Below are 20,560 nucleotides of genomic sequence, written 5' to 3'. Positions count from 1 at the left end.
CAGGACCATTCTGAGCACTTTCCCTACATGAATTCTGTCTTGTCTTTTTTTTTTTTTTTTTTTTTTTTTTTTTGAGACGGAGTCTTGCTCGGTAGCCCGGGCTGGAGTGCAGTGGCCCGATCTCAGCTCACTGCAAGCTCCGCCTCCCAGGTTTACGCCATTCTCCTGCCTCAGCCTCCCAAGTAGCTGGGACTACAGGCGCCCACCACCTCGCCCAGCTAGTTTTTTGTATTTTTAGTAGAGACGGGGTTTCACGGTGTTAGCCAGGATGGTCTCGATCTCCTGACCTCGTGATCCGCCCGTCTCGGCCTCCCAAAGTGCTGGGATTACAGGCTTGAGCCACCGCGCCCGGCCGAATTCCGTCTTTTCATACCAAGCCTAGGAGGTAGTATTTTCAACCCCATTTTACAGATGGGACAACTGAGAAGAGAGACGTCAATCAAACCCCCAAGGCGACACAGCAGTAGCTGTCAAAGCTGGAATCTAAACCCAGACGATGGGCCCCTGAGTGTCTTCACTTACCCACCGTGGCCTGGCACTGCCAAGGAGACCTGAGAGTGACCTCCCTCTGCATGAGGAGGCTCAGTAGCCAGCATGGTGCTAAAGCCAGGGCAGGATGGCGTCCCATTCTGATACCAGCTGCCGGCATGTGCCCATTCACCTGGCGGTGGCCCAGTGAGCACCTCACCTGGGCAAACCCCTCCTAGGCACTGCAGGTGGCCAAGGCCTCCCTCCAGGGCCTCCCGTCCAGGAGTCTGCTTTTAGTGACAGACTGTAAACCATGGTAGAGGAGGTTTAAAATGCAGAAAGAAAAGCAACATGTAATAACATGTTCTCAACCCTTGCTTACAAAGTTCTTTATTTGTAACAAATAAATAAATTAAATAAAGCCAGCATTAACTCCGTATACCAGAATGAAAATGTAAAGAGGTGAGAAGGACAATCCACTAGTGCCCCAAACCCCAGATGTCCCCAACTTCCAGAAGCACCTGCAGGGAACCTCCTCGGGACCTTCCAGTGGGCACACCTGTCCCTTGGCTGGTGGAGGGAATGACCCTGTAGAGAGTGGGCTCATCAGCAAGGCTGAGGAGTGGATGGACGGTTCCAAAAAAACCTGATGCTTCCAACTGGAAATTAGAGTCCAGGTCCCTAGATAGCAGGGGGATTATAATTTTAAGAACAAACTTGTACAGAGTTCAGGGTCCAGCTCTTACTGAGCCACAGGAGGTGTGAGCCAGTGAGGACAGGACCCCCGTGGACGGGCATGAGGAGCCCAGGACCTGGACACCAGCCTTTGGTCAAGGACGCTGGGCTGCTGGGAATGTCGGGTTGGATGGGAGTGAGGGGGATCAGGGAACGAATCCAGAGCACTCCAGGCCCACCCCAGGCCTCCTCCTGCCCTGGGAGCAGCAAGTGGGGAGGTGCCGAGGAGAGTGCTACACGGTCCAGCTCCCTCCACCTGCGGACCCACACAGCGAAGAGCAGGTGACCACCCACAGAGCAGGTGCGGACCACGGAGCAGGTGCAGACCACGGAGCAGGTGGGGAACCGCCACGGAGCAGGTGTGTCTCATCTCTTCCTCTGGAAAAACATCCTCAATTTCACCCGTTCTCACCAACTCCACCCCCAGCGCAAGCAGCCCCACCTCCCACCCCAGCCTGGGCTGCTCCAGGAGCCGAGCCCAGGCCACCATTCGGAGACACCTACTTTCCCACACTCACTGCCCAAACCCAACTCCTTTCTGTGGGCGACCTGGCCCCACCCCCGCCCGTCTCCCACCAGCCCTGCAGGGACCCCCGTCAAACTCCCCAAGGTCCGCAGCAGGGCTGGGGGCAGCTGCCAGGAGAAAGCCAGATCCCGTGCTGGCCTCTGCCCTGAGGCCAAACCCAGGGACTGTCAGTACAGATGCAAGGGCCGGCCCCTCCCCAGATTCGGGACACCAGGGAGCCATCCAGGACCAGCGTTCCCATGGCACCCACGGAGGCCTCTGCTATGACTGCATGGGGTCTAGATCCTGCCTCTGCCGCCCCCAAGGGCAGCCGCAGGAAACCTGGGCCACAGCTGCCCTGTCAGAGTCTGTCTCCCAGGCCCCCACCTGAGACGCTTCCTGACCCAGCCCTACTTGCCTGGAGCTGGGTCACCTGAGTGCATCAGATCCGCCAGCGTCCACTGGCCCCCAGGGTCAGATCCACCAGCATCCACTGGCCCCCTGAGTGCATCAGATCCACTGGCGTCCACTGGCCCCCAGGCAGCCAGCACATGTGAATCACCATTCCACGCTCAGTCCACCGGCCTCACCAGGGCAGGGGCCCTGCCTTCCACTCCCGGCCACTGTGGATGACAGGCTCCGAGGTGCCCAGGACCCAGGGCAGCAGGACCCCCCCGTGCAGAGCCCTTCCCCACACCAGCCAGGCCTGGGACCAGGTGTGCAGACCAAGGAGGTCCTGGGGGAGGGGAGCGGGAGGGGTTCTGGCTTCTTCGATAACCATGAGCCCTACAAAAATCACCTTCCCTTTAGGAGCAAGGACGGGTCCTGCTGAATAGCTGTGGGGGTGGGATCAAGGCAGCAGCTGCCTCAGGAGCTCATAGGTGCTAAATCCCTCGTCAGGGTGGAGAAGGCCTCCCAGAGGATCTCTCCTTGCAGTGGTGCCTGGCGGGGCTCTTGAGAAAGCTCTGGGGATTTTCAACCTGGGAAAGAGGACGTAGAGGTTGGGAAGGAGGCGGCGCTCTCCAGAATGTTAAATCAGCACAGCCCTGGCTCCACCCCACGCCCCACATGCGAGTCAGCTCTGGCTCCCGGGCACCAAACCTGGCACGCTGCAAGTCTGACAGCAAAGGACACACACTCAGGCCAGACACCTGGAGGAGAGGGCAGGGCCAGACAGCGTCTCCTGGGCCCGAGGCTGTGCCCGGTTCTGTGCCCTTCTCTGGGTGGGTAAAGAGAAAGGGGCTCAGAGTCGCTGTTGGAGAGGATGTGGGCCCTTGAGAACGCACCCCTTCCCAATGCCCTCTACTGCCAATTTGCCTGAGCTCTCCCCCCCCCCACAAGCTCCAGACTCAATGATATTCTTTCATCCTCATCTAGGGACCCTGCCTGCGGAACACCCTGAGCTCTCATCACTGCCTGCGACAGTCCTGTCTGTCCCCAAGACCCCTAAATATCCCTGCACTGCAAAGCACCTCTGGCTCCCCCGCCGTGATCTCAGAACACAGACTGTGTCCCTTGGTGACGACCCCTCCAGGGCCCCCTTGAGAGGGTCTGTGAGATTCAAGCCCTCAGAGCTCCAGGAAGTATAGAGGGAGCTGGTTTCACGGCCCCTGTGCTGGGACTCAGTCCCTCAGAGCTCTGAGAAGTGCAGGGGCAGCTGGCCTCAGGGCCCCCTGTGCTCAGTGCCTTCCCATCCCATCGACTGCGGGGAGTGGTAGACCAGACGGCCTTACAGGCAGGGTCTCAGATCCAAGAGGCAAACTCTACTTGGCCTGGCCTGAGATGTCTGCAGCAGGGGAGTTCCTGGAAGGACACCCGTAGTTTGCACGGACAAGGAAAGCTTCAAGAACAGGGAAACTGAAGCTGAGGCCCCAGGGCCTGAGGGTCTCAATAACCATCAGCTCATCACACACTCCCTTCCCCAGTCCCTCCTTCCAGCAGGAGACCTGGGCTCCTCTGAGTTGAGATCAGCCCAGCCATGGCAGGAGCTCTCCCTCCACCTCCCTTGTGGGAACCCCCAGGACGCACTGGCAGCAGTCCTGTGCCCCTGCCTGGCTGATCACTGTGGCAAGGACACCACGGGAGCCCTGGGGGAACATCTCAGGGGAGAAGGGACTTCCCAAAGAAAGGGGGTCAGTAGCACCCAGGGATCTCTCCGGCAAAACCTGAGGTGAGGCCTGCGCAGCCTTCCTGGCCATGCCATCACCCCAGCACTGAGGGTCCTGCCAGAGACAATACCGTGCTCCCAACCAGGGCCCCTGCAGTCACTCCAGGGGGCGTGACCAGCCAGCCACAGCCACTTTTCCTGGGCCAGGAGGCGTCAGGGGCAGGGTGGTCCCTGCCTGAGGTCCTACCAGGGACCCGCTAGGAGCCCAAGAAGAATGACACAGCCAGCCCACACCAGTAAAGGGCAACCTGGCTGCCTCCTGCCCATCCACTTCCCTGAAGCTGTCACAGCCCAGAGTCCGTTGTTGGGGCGTGCAGAGCTCCCCGCTGTTCCAGAGGGGGCAGCTTCCTGGCCGAACAGGAAGGAGACGGAGGGCGGGGGCCAAACTCTCACTGGCCACTGGTGGGGACACAACATTTGGAAAAACGGTTTGACAGCCTCTGACAAAGCTAAATATACAACCCAGAAATCATCCTTTTAGCACTGAGTCCAGCAAACTGAGAACTGTTCACACGAGAAACCACACGCGATGGCTGCTCAGGGCAGCTGTGTCTGTAACTGAAAAAACCGGGAAACGCCAAAGTGTCCTGCTGCAGAACGGACAGACTGCCATTCAGCCACAGGAAGAGCAAGCCTGGGAACGGACAGACAGACTCACTGCAGCACGTCCACGCAAGGAGCACCACTCAGCCACTGGAGGAGCGAGCCTGGGGAACAGAGCAACACGCACTGATCCTAAGTGCATTTTGCCAAGAGACAAAAAACAGACCCCAGCAGATACACAGTGGGTGGTCCCATCTGTATGACATTCTGAAAAAAGCAAAACTATAGAACAGAAAACATATCAGCCACTGCCAGGGCTTGAGGGAGGGGGCGGAATTGGCTAAAAACAGACACAGAAGATGGTTTTTAGGGCAGTGGAGCTGCTCTGTGTAACGCCCTGGTGGTGGATAAGTGGTTCCAGGCATTGTCAACACTCTGAAACACGTCACTGCATGTGCAATGGACTGAATTGTATCTTCCCCGGAACTGAGATGCTGAAGCCCTAAGCCCCAGTGGGAGTATATTTGGAGATGGGTCCTAGAGGTAACTGAGGCTAAATGAGCTGACATGGCTGGGGCCCTGGCCCAGCAGGACCAGTGTCCTCCTAAGAAGAGATGCCAGAGGTCCACACACACAAAGAAGAAGCCACGAGAGGACACAGAGAGGCAGACAACTCCTGCCCAGAGCCACACCCGCCAGCACCTTGCTCTTGGACTTCCTGTCTCCAGGACTGTGAGCAAATCAACGTCCACTGTGTATGTGGCCCAGTCCATAGCATTCTGTGAGGACAAGCCAGGCTGACTGGTATAGTATGCAAACCAAGAAATCAGCCAGGAGGTGGGGGTCCCAGGATGGCATGTGGCACCTAACAAATGAATCCACCTGTATTTAAAGACAGAAGCAATAATCTCACCCAACAGGGTGGGGAGGAGAGGAGCTGAGTAAGTAAGTAAGTAACCCCAGAATAGGGTGTTTCGACTGATGCTGCCAGTGCACAGTCTGCTCTAGCGTCCAGCAGAGTTACAGATGAGCAATTCTGACACTATGTACCCTAGAGTTAAACAAGCACATACATTGTAGAGATGAGAACCAGTCAGTGCAGGGAGAAAAGTTACACTTAAGTTAGGGGGAGGCAGAATGAGCCTTGAGGTAGTGGATTCGAGTCTGAGATGTCAGCAGGAGGCTGAGCTTATTTTAATAAGTATCTATTTACAGTTAGATGCATACAGAAATAAATCAGATGTGTGTGGACATGGGCTAGTGGACACATACGTATTTCCCAGCTCTGCCCCTGAGAAGGCCTAGAAGCAGTGACACCCCAGAAGCCTCGAGCACAGCCAGCACCCAGACTGTGGCTTCTAAATCCCATTCTCTAAGGAAAGGAACCAGGGCTCTTTAGAAGGACTCTGACTCTAGGTCTACAGCAGGAAATATACAAGATGAACCTGTGGCAACTGGTAGTACCACAAAGTTGGAAGTGCAAGGGAAAAAAAAAAAAAAGATGTTGGGGCATGTCAGAAACACACAGGAGACCCCAATGGTTAAGGGTGGAACATTGCAGTCATAAAATAAATAATGACCCTATTAGATTGTACCCAAAGAAAATGTATCCAAGAGCCCCTATTGATATAAATTAGTGAATAAACAAATAGATAAATGGGAAAGAAGAGAGAAGTCTTCCTTATAGAATTCCAAATCACCCACATAGAAGGACTGAGGGAAACGGAAAGTCAGTGAGAGCACAGAGCAGGAACAGCCACGGGAGCCACCCTGTGCTGGAGGCCAAGATTGGTGGGCAGAAGTACAGGAGAAAGAGGAGAAAGTTACATGGCTTGGAAGTATCTCTTAAAGTTGTTATTAATTACTGTGGAGGTTTGAACAAGTGAACACAAATCCCTGAATATGCCTCCTTCTAGTTGGCAGAGCTAAACTCCCCTCCCTGGGTGACAGGCTTAGGGACTTGCTTACATAAATACAGACTGTGCCATGGGCAAGCCTGCAGTCACCCCTGAGTCGAGCAGTCACATGACCCCCACGGTGTGAGTTAATGACTGGTCAGCTGGAGGCGAGGTCAGCAGGTGCCGACCACGAGGTCTGACACCGCTCAAAATGACGGAGGGGACAGGGGTGGAAACCCAGCCAGCCAGGGAGCGTCTGCCACCGGACACTGGACGTCTGCACAGCCAGGTGGGTCCCAGTCATCTTGGCAGGACTAGGGAAGCGCCAGCAACTCCAGGGGACTCACGGTCCAGCCCAGGCCCTTCCCTGTGGACACAGCCCCACAGCCTGTTCCTGCCTCTGTCACCTGCAGCTGCAGGACATGGCGAGCTCATGGTGGTGCTGGGCCCCTGGTTCAGCTGAGCTGCTGTCACAGAGGAGCCGGCCTGGGGGGCTCACAGAGGACCCAGCCTGTGGAACTCACAGACACAACATGTTATTTCTTACATCTCTGACGGCAAGAAGTACAGAGGCAGGAACAGGCCTCCCTGGGGTCTGGTGTGGGTCTCTTCTGCCTGATAGATGTCCTCACGTGGTCGCAGAGATGGGGGTGTCCCTGTGGTCCCTGATATAAGGACAATAACCCCTTCAGAAGGCCCCACCCTCACGACCTCATCACCACCCGAAGGCCCTCCCTCCTAACACCATCAACTGGATGACGTTAGGGCTCAGCAGGAATGTTGAGGAGCACGAACATTCTGTCCCCAGCAGCCTCGGACCCTGTCTGTATCCCAGGCAGTGACAGGGCAAGGCCCAGGCTCAGGACCACATCAGCCTCAATGCTCTCAGGCAGGCCTGGAGGGCGTGGGCCCCGAGGTTCCCGGCGGGGCGGGGTGCAGCTGCCCATGTGCAAGAGGGCTGTGGAGGTTTGAAAAGTGAATACAAATCCCTGGAGGGAAGAGGGAACGGCGGGGGGAGGTCTGGGAAGAAGAGGGGGACCCTCTAGGAAACCAGCGTCAACCAACCCCATCCTTCCGGCACCCCCATCTCCACACCTCCTCCATGCCTGGCCAGGAAGAACCTCTGTGTGGAACAGAAAAACCACAGAACGTGGAGGGGGCCGCTCTACCCTGAGGACCACGCAGGTGCCGTCATAAGCAAGCAGTGTTATGGCCACTATGACTCGTGTCCATTAATAAAGTGGCCTCCAGCGAGGGCCCGCCGTGGACAGAAAGGCCTCACAGGGCAGCTGGACCCTGGCTGCCCAGAGCGTGGAGCTCAAGCTAGCTGGTTCTGAGCAGGAGGAACTGGCGGGCTCAGGTGGACGGGGCTTGGCTTGTCCCCCAGGCTGTGGTCCCGTCCAGCCTTTCAGCCCCTGCACTCACCTGCACTCCCCCGCACAGAGCACACCCCTCGTGCCCAGGAGTGGAGCCGCCACCTGGCCCGTGGGCACCATGTTTGGACAGGAATGTGGAAAATTGCATTATTTCCATGATGAAAGAAGATTGATTTTTCTGCAGTTTCTGGAGATGCTTCTAATGGAGTCTGCTGGCCTTGTGCTTCCAACAGATGCCTGTTTAGAAACCTTTCCCGGTTTTGAGCTGTTTTTCTCCCTTTTCTGGTGGGAAGAGCTGAATGCTTGAGTTAATCAGATGTTGCAGAAAAGCAATGGGGCTGTGGCCAGGGGGAGGGAGGCACACAGTGTGTCTGCGGTGCCTGGTGTGAGTGGGGTGCCTGGGGTGACTGGGGTGCCTGGTGGGTCTGGGGTGACCTGGGTGCCTGGGGTGCCTGAAGTATCTGGGGTTTCTGGGGTGTTTGGGGTTCCTGGCATTGACTGGGGTGCCTGGAGTATCTGGCATGTCTGGGGTGCCTGGGGTGACTGGGGTGACTAGGGTGCCTGGGGTGACTGGGGTGCCTGGAGTGCCTGGAGTGTTTGGGGTGTCTGGGGTGCCAGCATCTGGGCAGCTGTGGGCAGGCCCAGAGCCACTGGAGCACAGAGGACATTTCAGCCCAAACACAGAGGACAGGGGTGCTCAGGGTGCTCCAGGGGGTGCCTGTGCCAGATCCAAGTTAGCTGTTCCAGGCAAGTGGGGTGGAAGGAGGGGTGCAGGGCAGAGGGGACCTTCCTGGCAGCTATGGGACAGGAAGGGGAGGGTGATGGTCAGCAGAGGTGGCCAGGGCTGGGTCCACATCCCATCCAGCTGCCAGCTCCCTCCAGCCCCTCCCTGGTCCAGACACATAGAAATGCTGACCATGGCATGACAACTGCAGGGACACATGGAGGAGACTGGAGCTGCCAGGATCCAGAGCTCAAAGCTGGCCTGGGGGTTGGAGAGGGATGAGAAGCAGCAAAGACTCTGACGTGGGCCTCAGGGGCTGGGCTTGAGGCCCACACTGGCACCACAGCCAAGCCATGGAACTGGGCTTGGAGGGGAGCAGAGGTGAGTGCACTCCTTACATAAGGTTGGGAGTCCCAAAGAATCCCTTCTTGTGAAAAAGATTAAAAACCTCACGGCCAGTCTGAGGAAATGGCAAGGCAGCCAGTCAACTGCCAGGGCTTGGACTGGAAATAGAAGCCAGCCGAGAGCTTTGCTGGGCATGGACAGGTACTCAACAAGTATTAATATTTATCAGTGGAATGAAAATGGGTGGCCTTGGCCTGAACCACGGATGTGTGTAAAGTTGGGGTTTACACTCCTTGTTGCATGGGAAGAACTAGTTAAGTTAAAATGCAAACACACCTAGATCTAGTGGAAACCCCTCAATCATGTAAGAAGAGAGTTCCGCAAATCAGGGCACAAGAGGCTGCCATGAAGAGAACCCATGGGGTGTTCTCACAGTGAAGACACAAACCAGGTTAGGCAGTGACTACTCGAGGCAGCCCTAGGGACTGGCCAAAGAACTGGAGAATGTGTACCCCAAAGGCAAGAGAAAACAGAACTGCTAAGAGATATTTTAAAATAATATGTTCAAAATGTTTAAAGAAAAAAATGTAGAAACAATAAGGCAAGAATAGGACACTATGCTTGTAATCCCAGTTCTTTGGAAGGCTAAGGCAGGAGGATTGCTTGAAGCCATGAGTTCGAGACCAGCCTGGGAAAAAAAGCAAGACCTCGTCTCTACAAAAAAAAAAAATTAGTTTTAAAAAATTAGCCAGGTGCCGGGCGCGGTGGCTCACACCTGTAATCCCAGCACTTTGGGAGGCCGAGGCGGGCGGATCACGAGGTCAGGAGATCGAGACCATCCTGGCTAACACGATGAAACCCCGTCTCTACTAAAAATGCAAAAAATTAGCCGGGCGAGGCGGCGGGCGCCTGTAGTCCCAGCTACTCGGGAGGCTGAGGCAGGAGAACGGCGTGAACCCGGGAGGCGGAGCTTGCAGTGAGCCGAGATCGCGCCACTGCACTCTAGCCTGGGCGACTAAGCGAGACTCTGTCTCAAAAAAAAAAAAAAAAAAAAAAAAATTAGCCAGGCATGGTAGATGCACTGTTGTCCTAACTACTCAGGAGGCTGAGGCAGGAGGATTACTTGAGCCAAGGAGGTCAAGTCTGCAGTGAGCTATGACTGTGTCACTGCACTCCAGCCTGAATGATAGAATAAGACCCTGCCTCAGAAAAAAAAAGGACATTAAAAATAAAGGAGGTAGGCCAGGCGTGGTGGCTCACACCTGTAATCCCAGCACTTTAGGAGGCCAAGGCAGGCAGATTACAAGGTCAGGAGATCGAGACCATCCTGGCTAACACAGTGAAACCCCATCTCTACTAAAAATACAAAAAAAAAAAAAATTAGCCAGGCATGATGGCAGGTGCCTGTAGTCCCAGATACTCGGGAGGCTGAGGCTGGAGAATGGCATGAACCCAGGAGGCAGAGCTTGCAATGAGCCAATATCGCGCCACTGCACTCCAGCCTGGGTGACAGAATGAGACTCTGTCTCAAAAATAAATAAATAAATAAATAAATAAATAAATAAATAAAAAAGGAGGTAGATTGTAAGCAAATGAAAAAGAAGCAGAAAGAATTTACAGAAATAAAAATATTGAGTGTAAGAACTAATAGGCTAAATAGTCCATTAGACACAGCTGAAGAGAAAAATTGTGAATTTAAAGGTGGATCTGAGGAAGTCACTTTCTCACAAGGAAAACGAAAACAAGAAAGGGAAATTGAATGAAAAATTCAACACACATTTACTAAGAGTTCCAAAAGAGGGAAAAGAAAGAAAAGAGTGCACAGGCAATGTTTGGAAAGAATCAATGGAAGTTTTCTAAGATTGAAGAAAACATTTTTTTTTTTTTTTTGAGACAGAGTCTCACTCTGTTGCCCAGGATGGAGTACAATGGCACAATCTCAGCTGACTGCAACCTCTGCCTCTTGGGTTCAAGTGATTCTCATGCGTCAGCCTCTAGAGTAGCTGGGGCTACAGGCATGCAACACCAAGCCTGGCTAATTTTTGTATTTTTTGGTAGAGATGAGATTTCACTATGTTGGCCAGGTTGGCCTCTAACTCCTGATCTCAAATGATCCACCCATCTCAGCCTCCCAAAGTGCTGGAATTACAGGCACGAGCCACCACGTCCAGCTGAAGAAAACATTTTCTACTAGAGAATAAATAAAAGCAAATACATGCCTTAATCATACTGAAATGAAAGACTTCTCATCAACCACAGTGATTGCTGAGGTCAGTGGGATAATATCTTCAAATCTTCAATGTGCTGATAGAAAGCAACTGTCAATCAAAAATTCTACACCCAGCTAAATTACTCAAGAGTGAAGGTAAAGGCAGTTTTAGACCAAGATCAAAAGTTTACTATCAGTGAAAGAACGTGATAGAATATATTTTTAAATGAAGAAATAGGATTCAAGAAATGATCATGATCAGATAAATTGGTAAACTTGATAGCAAGTCTAAGTATTGAGTGTAAACAAAGTGCATAATATAGAAGTGAAGGACTTCTATATCCAGCAGTATGGCAGATGAAGTACATAATATGAACCAATTGAAAAGAACTATAAATGCTAGATTTAATATGCTTTAAAGATCTTTTTCAGTAAATCACAAAACTATCTGGAGAGTAAGACATCCTCAGAGTCCAGAACCACAGTGAAAGAAGACATCCTGTCAGGTGAATTCACATTGAACACAGGCTCCCTCCCGAGGAAGGGGTAGAGCTCTGGTGACCCGACTTCAGGTTTGGCGATGTGGAGAGGGTCTAGGAGGAAATTCACAATGTAAGTGTATTCATGAAAATGCGTATACACACATACACGCGCGCGCACACACACACAATTTATATGTGCGTAATCGGTATAAAACAAGTATATATACCCATCAGCAGGATTTTAATAGAGTTTGGAATTGCAGATTAAAGGGAAAAGGAAAGCTTATTCAATAATTGATGCTGGGAAAATTGGTTAATATCTAAAAAAAAATAAGGAAAATTGATTTCTACCTCCTTCATACATAAACATCAGTTCCAAATGAATCAAATACTTAAACTGGCAACAAAAATGTTTACAAAACTTCGAAGGTCAACATAGGAGAACATACTTATGACCATGGCCTAAGGAATACTTTCTTCAACAAAACCCCAAAAGTGCAAATACTGAGAGAAAAGATTGACAAAGTCTGCAACATTAAAATTCATCAAAGGCAGCATAAATAGATGGGATGTAGACCCACCAACTGGGAAAAGATACTTGCAATGCATTCAGCTGGCATGAACTAGTGTCCAGAATGCATAACTAACTCCACCAAATGAATGAGAAACAATCAAAATTGAATGTGGAAGAGGAATAGAAGCGTCCAGTTAAGAAGCACCTGGTATTCAGGTGAACGCAAATTAAAACCGTCATTTAAAAAAGTGTTACAGAACTGTCCACAATCTGGAAACATCAAGTGTTGGTGAGAATATGAGGAAGGTGCCCTAGGGCAGTGAACATCAGTTTGGGTCATTTTAAAGAAAACTAAGTGAAATTGAGTGATGCTGAGATTGCACAATTGCATGTGCATTCCTCTGAGCGGCTGGAATGTTGGGCACATGTGGCCCCATAAGCAATTTCCCATGTTTCTCACTGTAGCACAGGTGGAAAAGGGCAGAGTGAGGGGAGTGGTGAGGGGCACCAGGCTTGGCCAAGTCACCCTGCAGGTCAAATGGGGGGCATCGTGACCTCCCTGCCCACCTGTGGGAAGCGCTAGAGAAACTCCCACTCTGGGCATGTGAGGGTGTGTGCAAGAATACTCAACGTGGCAATTTCTGTAATGTTGTCAAAAATGAGAGCAGCCCAAGCTCCTAGCAGTGGTAGGTTAGATACATCAGCTGTGGTTCATCGAGACGGCAGAACCCCATGTGGCTGTGGACAGGGCAGAAACCCATGCAGCTGTGGACAGGGAGGAACCACAGGCAGCTGCGGACAGGGAGGATCCCCCATGCAGCTGTGGACAGGCTAGAACCTCAGACAGCTGTGGACAGGGCAGAACCACAGGCAGCTGTGAACAGGGTGGAACCCCAGGCAGGTGCTCAGCGTGAGGTGCTCTCAGGGACATCACCCCAGGAGAGATAACGTCAGCAGGATGTGGAGGTACAAGTCCCAGCCAGTGATCCATCTAGGACTAGGCGATCTGGCAAGACATTGCTTAGGGGTCCTTGCCAATGTGGAAACATTATTTTAAAAACCAGGGAATGGAAAACAAAATTCATGGTGTCATTTCCCCCATGGGGGTGGGAGACAGATGGAGCTGAGCAGGGCCCCCACAGTGCTCTTCAGGAATTCTTAGGTTTTTCTGACTGTTTGAGGCTGAGTGGCAGATATCCAGGTTGGTCTGCATTTCTTATAGGTGCCATGCATTTAATCTAAACAGCCTTCCATCTATTGAAGAAGAAAGAGTGAATCCACACGCCACACGCCTGCACCAGTCAGTCTCCCTTGGCCGCACAGCCACCCCCAAGATAGCGGCTTCTCACAGCAGCCATCAGGACTCTCAAAGCTGTGCACCTGCAGCCCCCTCTTGTGCCAGCAGCCCAAGCCAGGCTCGGCGGGGTGGTTTCTGATCTCAACTTGACCCTCACATATCACTGGTCAGTGGTCGGCATGGCTGGGGCTGTGCTGGTGGAGGCCTGGTGTGAAGACCCCGGCTGGGGTCCTTGCTGCTCCACCGGCCTGGGTCCCTTCACGAGGCAGCTCAGCAGGGATCCCACAGTGAGCAGGAGGCTCTCAAGCCTCGGCTGGGCCTCACAGTGATGCTTCCACCACATTCCCTTGGCCACGTAGCCACAGGCCAGCCCTGGCTGAGGGAGTAGACAAGAAGCAGAGTCCACCTTTTTATGGGAAGGGCTGCAAAGAATGAAGGCGGCTTCACACCCCTCTGAAAGCTTGGAGTCAGGGGGACAGATTCAGAGGCATCTGGGTCTCATCACGTTTCTGATGCATGGCCCCTGGGCAGAGAAACTCCCCCTCTCCTGCCTACCGCTGGACCCACGTGTGCCGCCAGGCCCCAGGGAGACCCTGGAGGTCAGGTCCCCCCTGAAGGTCTCAGGGGTACCCTCTCGGTCTGGCCCCAGTTCCTGCAGCCTCTCCTGAGCCCCATGGGTTGGAGGAAGTTGCTGCCCACATCGGTCCACACTTAGCCCCAGGCCTTGGCAGCCAGCAGGATCCAGCCCTCCACTCAGGCCTGCTCTGAAGTCACGGAGCCTTTGGAGGAAACCCCGTCCCTCCTCAGTGTGTCCTCAGCCCACCCAAGTGGCCGCATCAGGGAGGACTGTGGACTTCTGTGGGCTGTCCTGCCTGCCTTCTCGCACCACAGCACTCACTGTCACTCTCACTCTCTGTCTCTCACTCTCTCTGTCTCTCTTTGACATGGTTTGGCTCTGTGTCCCCACCCAAACCTCATCTCAAATTGTAATCCCCGTAATTCTCATGTGTCAAGGGAGGGACCAGGTGGAAGTGATCGGGTCATGGGGGCGGTTTCCACGTGCCGTTCTCATGATAGTGAGTTCTCACGAGATCTGATGGTTTTATATGCATCTGGCATTTCTCCTGCTTGAACTTCTCTCTCCTGCCATCTTGTGAAGAAAGTACTTGCTTCTCCTTTGCCTTCCTCCATGACTGTAAGTTTCCTGAGGCCTCCCCAGCCATGCTTAACTGTCAATCAACTAAACCTCTTTCCTTTATATTCAGTCTCGGGTATTCCTTTATAGCAATGGGAAACCGGGCTATCTTTGTGTCTATCTCTCTGCTGTGTCTCTCTATTTGTCTCTCTGCCTCTCTCTGCTGCTCTCTGTCTCTCTGTCTCTGTCTCTTTCTCTCCTTGTCTCTGCTGCTTTCTCTCTGCCTCTGTCTCTCTGTCTCTGCCTCTCTCTGCTGTCTCTCTCTGTCTCTGTTGCTATCTCTGTCTGTCTCTCTTTGTCTCTGTCTCTCTGTCTCTCTGTGTCTGCTGCTGTCTCTATCTCTGTCTCTCTCTTCCTCTCAGGCCCCCTCTCACCCTCAGCCCCCATGGTCTGACAGCCCTGACTATCTTTTGCCCCCCAGAGGAGTGACCAGTGTCCTTGCTGTGGACGCTCCAGGATGGGTTATAGAGGAGGAGAAGGCTCCCATGTGCTTTTAAGAACCAACTGATGTCCTTTCTGAGGGAAAAAATATTGATTGCTGATATCTGCAATAATGAACCCCAGCAAATTACACAAATGACCTCAGACATCCTCCTGACAAGTGTCATCCCCAGAGGTGTCCATAGAAATGTCATTTGCCAAACTCATATTAAACATCCTCCAAGACAGATTTAAAACAACTTGGGAGGTAAAAGTCTAAGTTGCACAGACATAAAAATGACAACATATGCTAGCTGGAATTATATATTTGTGAATTAATTCTTGTATAAAATTAGAATTTGAGGACTCAACTGCAATGTTGTACATTTTTGTTGTTAGCAATTATCTTGTAACCAGTTTGAATCTATCCTCAAAAACTTCATTTACATTTTTCTCACAATGTGCTGTGTAAGGGAAATTGGCCCTTTAAGAAAACAACTTAAGGGAAGTTTATCTTTTTTTAAAGTCTGAGGCTGTGTGCAGCACTTTAAATTTACTGAGAGTCACGGGATGAGGAGGCGGAGCTAGGAAAAAAATTGTATTTGAATCATGGGAGATCTGGAGCTCAAAGCCACAGGAAGCTGAGGAAAAAGGTGTTTGGGTATATGCTGACTCAAGGCTTGCCCTGGCCCCCTGTAGCCATTACTCCAGTTAATGGTGCTTTTGTTAACCCCGTCAATAACAGACTACAAGCTTACACGTAGGGTTAAAACTCACTGCTCAGATGTTGGTGTTCAGACTTCAACACTGCCTCCTGGTGGCAAGAGATCCAAAATGCAGGAAAAGAAAGAAAATAGCTGCAGAGTTGTTTTGTTTTGTTTTGTTAGTACTGAATGGCACATCTCAACATACAGCAATGCAGGGAATTAATGTTCCTTTGCCCTCTGTCTTTTTCATTTGCTTCATCTGAACAGCACTAACTGATGGTGGTCGTTGTAACGAGAACCAGAGGAGGGGCCTTTGGCTGCTGGACACCAAACAGTAGGTCTGGGGAGGTGTGTGCCTGCCCCTCAAGGCTCAACAAGACACTGCAGTGCTTTATCCCTGAAGCATGAGAAGCCAGAGGCTGCTGAGAAGGGAGTCCCCAGAATGGGTGTGATGGCCCTCCTGCAGTGCAGGCTGTCCCCTTGCTACATGTGACATTGGTTCAACCAACAGTTTTAGGAGCTTTTGGAATTTCGGTTCCTCCAGGATGAATATCCTCAAACCCCAACATGGTAGGGTGGAATCAGGAAGAATTTGCTGCATTTCTAAGATGAAGACATTTGTGGAAATTAGAACCTCTTTTCCCATCTTAAAATGAGTTTCCCTGCCAACATTCAAGACAAGCAGAGGTTAAAGATAAACTTCAGTGAGTTCTCTGAGAATGACTGAAACTCTTGCTTTTGTGAAATGTTCTGATCTCATTACAAGCAGGGAATCTACCTTAAGCCCTGGGTTTAAAACAAAATGACCTGTCTTTCTGCTCTCCCTGCAAAGTGGGGCAGGTCTTGGCACTGGGCTTCGGTCTCGACAGCCCCTGAGTCCTGGCACAGAGCAACTTCTAGAGTGTTGACTTCACATCCCAGTTTACTTAAGAAATCAGTCGCTCTCCCCTAGATTTTTTAAAATGCCTTGTGTTTGACATCTCTTCTCTTTGGAAAACAGTTTCCCTAGATGCAGAATCTGAAAAATAAATTGCAGTCTCTTACGTCTTTTATATTATTTCCTAAATATTTTTGCTCATTATGTTTTTACAGTTTCATATGCCTTTTTTATTTTTGGAGGTTTGGGGGCAGAGTCTTGCTCTGTCGCCCAGGCTAGAGTGCAATGGCGTGATCTCAGCTCACTGCATACTTCACTTCCCGGGTTCAAGTGATTCTCCTGTCTCAGCCTCCCAAGTGGCTGGAATTACAGGCACCTACCACCATGCCTGGCTAATTTTTGTATTTTTAGTAGAGACGGGGTTTCACCATGTTGGCCAGGCTGGTCTCCAACTGCTGACCTCAGGTGATCTGCCCACCTCAGCTTCCCAAAGTGCTGGGATTATAGACATGAGCCATTGCACCTGGCCTTTGATTTCTATAGAGGGGAAAAAAAAAAAAAAAAAAACTTCACTCACATTTTCAGAGAATTCAATTGGAATCTTGAAAGACTCCAATATCTGCTTAGAAGCTTCTTAGGTAAGTGAAGTTTGTTCTTCTTAAAAATCAGTAAGTCATTTCACTCACTAAATATCCCTCCCTGTTTAACATTTCATTTTGAAACAATGGATTTATGTAAGAGTTAAAAATATATTAAAATATTACAGAGAGGTCCTGTATCTCTTCCACTCAGCTTTCTCTAGTGTTAACATCTTATATAACCATGAGGTATTTATCAAAACTAAGACGCTAACATTTGTGCACACTGCTATTAGCTAAATGACAGACTTTATTTGGATTTCACCAGTTTTCCCACTAATCTCCTTTGTCTGTTCCAGGATCCAGTCCAGGATCCCACATTTCATTTAGCCACCAGTTCTCTTTGTCTTCTCTGGTCCACAACAGATTCCCAGAGGTGGAGGTGGCCCTGAACAGAGACCAGGAGACCACAGGAGCCACCTGTGAGACACAGGGAGAGGCATGGGGGTCACTGCAGAGCAGCGTGCATGTATGCATCATGTGTGGATGTGTTTGTGTGTGCATGCATTTGTGCATGTGTACACATTTATCAAAACTAAGACACCAACATTGCTGCACACTGCTATTAACTAATGACAGACTGTATTTGGATTTCAACAGTTTTCCCACTAATTTCCTTTGTCTGTTCCTGGATCCAGTCCAGGATCCCACATTGCATTCAGCCACCGGGTCTCCTTGTGGTCTCTGGGGTGTATATGCACATGTGTGCATACGTGTATTTATGTGCTTGAGCATGCATTCATACGTGCATGTGTGAGCACGTGTGTGTCTATGTGTGCAATACACTTGCCTGTATGTGTGTGCATGTGGTGTGCTCGTGTGTGTTGCATGCATGTGTGTTTGGATGTGCCTGTGTGGCTCCATGTGTTCTGTGTCTCCATGCTCATGCATGTGTGTGCACGTGTTTGTGTGCATGATTGTGTGTCTGTGTGTGCTTGTAGTGTGCATGTGTTGTTGAGTACGTTGGTGTGTGTACATGTGAGTTTGCATGTTTGGTGTTTGCACGTGTGTCCGTGTGTGTGTGAATGTGTGTACATGTGCATCTGTGTGTATGTGGTATTTGTACATGTGTGTACATGTGTGTTCTTGTGTTTGTGAGGCCTCCCCAGCTCAGGAGCCAGCAGAGCTGCCACCAAAACCTCTTGACCCTTCACCAGAAGTTGTGGTCAGAGAGGTCAGTTGGCCACAGGCTCCCGGATGACTAAACAGAAGGAAATGCAGAGGCGTAGCCTCAACCGGGGATGCCGCCCCAGGCACAGTTCACAGTGTCTGGAGCCATTTCTGATGTCAGGACTGGAGGTGCTAGTGGCACCCTGTGGGCAGAGGCCAGGGATGGGCTGGACATTGACCTCAGTGGCTGTCTGGAGTCTCCACTGTGAAAATGGGGAGCCTCAGTCAACAGCAAAGCCCTGGGTGGACGAAGAGGGCTGGACGGCAGCCCAGGGCACCAGAGTCATCGGCCACATTGCCCTTTCTCCCATTGTCTGACCTCAAGGTCAGAGGTCACCAGGACACTGAGGCTCTGAAGGGGGGCACCACTCCCAAGGCCTGGGGTCAGGTGGGGCAGGGAGGGGCCACAGGCCTGGGCCGGTCCCAGCATCAGCCCCTTCCCTGCAGTTCATTCTCCTCACATGTGAATTGTCATCAGACACATCAGTGCCGCCAATAACTCAAGAAACACAGCCCCTTTTGTGAGTCATTGTGTCGGCATTCACAAATAATCCGCCCCTGCTTCTTACTGACATAACGGATCGCAGGCAGGATAATTAGGGTCACCACACATTCGTCACATCGTTACGATCCCCCCGTTCCAGCCGCGCTTGCTACAGCCCATGATTTATTTTGTTTATGCATAAAAATGTATTTCTGTGGAGAATTGCGACTTCTGTTTTGAGTATAACTACGCACCATTTTAAACACACATATCAATTACTTATAGAAAATACTGACTTTTTCAAAAGACCCCCCAGGAGAGAAGAAGGGGTGCAGCCAGGGGGAAGCTCAAGGAGAGTCTGCATCATTAGCGTTATTTATCATTATCATTGTTCTTCTCCTGAGCAAGCAGTAAAGTCCTGAAAAGGAGCAGGCAGAGTGGCCTCCAGGTCACTGAGCCGAGGGAAGGGGTTGCCTGGTCTGAGCAGGCCGAATTTTTCCCGGTGCCTGGCCTGCTACTGGGCTGGGTCCTGAACAGGTGAATAAACGGCGCTACTCCATCCAGGTTTGTACCCACGTTCCCCGTGTGGCCAGCGGGGCCTGCTTTCCTTCTCAAAAGGTCCCTGCTGGCCCCTCAGTTCTAGGTACACCCTACAGATAGGGCCGTGAACTGTACAGGGTCTGAATGACCAGAGGACATCCCGGGAATCACAGTGGCTGGGTGAGAAAGTGGCCGCAGTACCCGGGTGCAAGGCAGGGAATGGTGCAGACTGACCGGCGGGCCGAGCTATGAGGGTCCAGCGTGTGGGGTGAGGGCTGAGACGGCTTCCCCTGTGGCCTCTGGGCAGCCAGCACACTTGCCAACCGCCCTGCCCACCTCCTCCCGCCAGACCGGGGTTCACACAGAGAAAGAGGCAGCTCCAGGCCGAAGCGGCCCGCAGCCCCCAGCTTCCAGACAGCTCATTTGTCTTGATTATCTCCGCTGCTGCCCCCAGCCCAGCCTCATTTCTGGTAGGTTCTGGAGGCCAGAGAACGGTTTCCAGGAAGATAATCAGCAAGAACAGCTGCTCCCAGCCCAGCCGGGCCTCAGCACCTCAGCCCCACTCAGGGCACCCCACTCCTGGGAGGGGCTGTGTCCACTCCCCACCCCAGCCCCAGAGGCCTGCTTTGGGGCCACTCCCGGCCCTGGGAGAGGGAGGTGCCTGCTGGGGAGACAGCAGGCCAAGGGACCCCGGCCCCTGAGAGGCCCACAGCAGGAAGCAGTGCAGACGCGGGGGCAACAGACAGCGTGGGTCTGGCGGGGCTGGTCTGGGGTGGATCTGGGCAGAGCTCCTACCTGCAGGGCCCACGTAGACTCCCGTGAGAAGGAAGGTTCCATGAATGCGTCCTCAATACAGCTCCAGGCCTGAGACACCCTTGCGCCATAGCCTTCCAGCCCTTCCAGCTCAGGTGCCTTGCATGCTCCACCCACGCTGCACAGGTGGCCCAGGGGCTCCTTGTCCTGCGGACTCCGCTTCCAGCTCAGGCACCAGCCAGGTGCTGAGGTCGCTAAGCAGGACGGAGGAGGCATTCCTCACCTTCCCTTTGGGGTGCAGGGCAGGCCCCAGCTCCAGCTGTGGCAGCTACCCGGGGAAGGGGTTTCTCTGCCCAGAGCCCCCAGGAGAACCACGAGGAGGACGGGAGTGTGTGGGGCAAGGGGCCCCCCAGCCCAGGCAGAGCAGAGAGGCCGAGAGGGCGGAGCGGAGAAGGGGCCGCTTCGTTCTCCTAATGAGAAAACTGGCTCAGCCCAGGCACCTGAGGGCAATCA

This window comes from Theropithecus gelada, chromosome 10, assembly GCF_003255815.1.
Source record: "Theropithecus gelada isolate Dixy chromosome 10, Tgel_1.0, whole genome shotgun sequence".
Classification (NCBI taxonomy): domain Eukaryota; kingdom Metazoa; phylum Chordata; class Mammalia; order Primates; family Cercopithecidae; genus Theropithecus; species Theropithecus gelada.
The sequence above is the reverse complement of the archived record's forward strand: the minus strand, read 5'-3'. Positions refer to the sequence as shown.